The sequence below is a fragment of the Tenrec ecaudatus genome, chromosome 1 (assembly GCF_050624435.1).
Source record: "Tenrec ecaudatus isolate mTenEca1 chromosome 1, mTenEca1.hap1, whole genome shotgun sequence".
NCBI lineage: Eukaryota > Metazoa > Chordata > Mammalia > Afrosoricida > Tenrecidae > Tenrec > Tenrec ecaudatus.
In genome coordinates, this window is record NC_134530.1 from 213,635,240 (window position 1) to 213,637,783 (window position 2,544).

Consider the following 2,544-nt stretch of genomic DNA (forward strand, 5'->3'; position numbering starts at 1 on the left):
AGGCTTGCTGAGCCATTTATCTTTCTCCCCCTTCAATTAATCCCATACGTGTTTTTCGGTCAGGTCGGCACAACAAACCTTAACTATCACACTCATATGTGTATAAGAAAGATCTTTCTATCAACTAATAATTGTATATTCAGCAAACCTCCCAGCCCAATTCAGATCAAGTTCAAAAATCCAATATTACCAGTCTATGAATTCCTACTCAGACACACAGCCATGCAATGATGCTGAATACAGGAAGATCACAGGGACCTGGGTGGAAATCTTGTGGATCCAGTGATGGTGGAAGCATCTCAAGACTGGCATGGTTCTCCACATGGCTCCTCCAGGTCCAGGGTACTGGCTCCTTCCCTGTAGTGCAATGTGGCTTATCAACACTAATTTGCCACAGGGAAAGTATGTGCCCTGCCTCCAGGGGGGGAAGACATGGCCACACAGAGGCATGATTGGCTATAACTTGATTGACAGGCTAGACTCCACCCCTTTGTACAAGTTGACAGTAGACTGTGCAACTGCCACACATCACTTGAATTTCTCTTAGCTCTCCTAGTATCTCTGCAACCAGTTTTCAATTAATTTCAATAAAATAAATGTCACTTGCATGTAATATTAGTAATATTCTTAGTAAAATTTTACATTCTTTTTTGCCAGCCTTATTTGGAATCGATATAGTCGGTTGGCCAGGTACCTGTCTTCCAAATTTCTTGGGTTTAATGAGCTCAAATGGTGCTTCCAAGTAAGATTCACTGGCCATTATGTGAGGAATATCTCCAAGCTTTCACATATTATAGAATAGGAGACCTGGAAAACACAATGGATAATCCAGAGCAGCTGCTCACACAAGATGTAGAAAAGTTGTATGACAGTGTAGTTGATCTGTATTAAAATCCCAGTAGGACATTTCTATACATGGTTTTCTATGTCAAATTGACAAGTGTGATTGGAGCTCAGAGCCCATTAAGTGTGACTGTACGTGGTTATCTTTGGGTCATTCATTCCTAACACAACTTAGAAGACCTGTGGGTAAGATGACAGTAACTGAGCGATAGCATGAAGGAGAATATAGATACATTAACTCCTGGCTCCTGACAAACAATGATGAAATATGCTTTTACATTGGGAATAAAAGAAATAAGCAGACAATACACTTAGTCTTCTACCTCTGCATGATTTCATTTTGTTCTGGTTCCCCATGGGCTTTTTGATAACAAAATTGCCAAATGCTTTGCCACTATAACTGATTATCTGGTTGCCAACTATCTGTTCCTCACCTGGCATATCTTTGACATCTCAAGACCATGCATTCAGAACTGGCAGAGAATGACTACCAAAGTACAATAATGCTCTTATGAATGTCTTGAGCTCTAAGGTGAATAGTTTTGGTTGCTTTTGAAATGATCACATTGGCTGATTTTTCTATGCAGATTACAAAATGAGTGCAAGTCCTAAAGGATTTAAATCGTGGAAAATATGTATGTAGCATGCTGTGTAACCAGGAAATGGGTATGGAAGGCTCACAGTCGTGCCCTTGAAATCTGATTTTGGAGAAATCATAAAGGCAGATAACATTATCAAGCTTGACCATATTTCTTTAGCAAAATTTCTTAATTTTGAAGTTCAATCTGGGGCCAACATTCTAATTTGTGGCCTCAATGGCTGCTCACTGTTCTGTATTCTGGTGAACTATAGCCTCCTTTTGAGGACGTTTAACTAAATATGAGAAAGAATGAAATTTTGTCCTTCTCAAAGAGTGTATATGATCCTTGGAACACTTCGAATCTACGTGACACATACAGATGGAAGAAAGGATCAGTAAAGGGAGTGTATCTTTGAGCTGTTAATGAAGGACTTTTTGGACAACATCCACATGGGCCATATCCTGGTAGGTGGAGGAAGCTGGAACAGTGTTCATGATCAGGGGTAGAGAAAAGCAAACATAGGTGATGGCAAGATTCTTATATCATAAGCCCGTTTGTTTTGGATGAATGTACAAGCAAAGCCACTTTGTATGTTGTGTTAGTCCAGGTGAACTAGAAAAACAAATCCACAGAAACTCATATTTGTATAAGAGAGAGTTTTATATAAAGAGCAATTGTACATTAAGAAAGCACACCAACTCAGTCCATACCAAGCTCATAAGTCCAATATGAGCCCGTATATCTGATACCAATCTATAAAGTCTTCTTCCGACTCACGAAACACATGCATTGACCCAGAATGCAGAAGGATCACAGGCCAGTGTAGAAAGTCTTTGGATCCAGTGGCGTTGTAAGCATCTAAGCGCTGGCAGGGGTCATTGTGTTGTTTCTCTGGCTCCAGAGGTCTGGTTGCATCAGGGTAGCTGGCTTCTCCAGCTCAGTGCTCTAGAGTAGCTCCGTGTGTCTTGTCAGCTGCAGTGTCTCCCAGAGAGCTATCTGAAAGAGAGTCTGTTTCCTGCCTCCAAGCAGGAAATACCAGATAATGCAGAAGGCCATGCCCAAACAGAGGCTTCATTGGTTATGACCTGATTGACAGACTAGACCTCCACCCCTTTACTTT

General features: G+C 40.9%; 1 pseudogene; it reads left to right on the top strand.

Annotated features, from left to right (window-relative positions):
* The first annotated feature begins 322 nt into the window (after window positions 1–322).
* On the top strand, window positions 323–1,930 carry LOC142439451 (ATP-binding cassette sub-family D member 3 pseudogene; annotated as a pseudogene).
* Window positions 1,931–2,544: the final 614 nt, after the last annotated feature.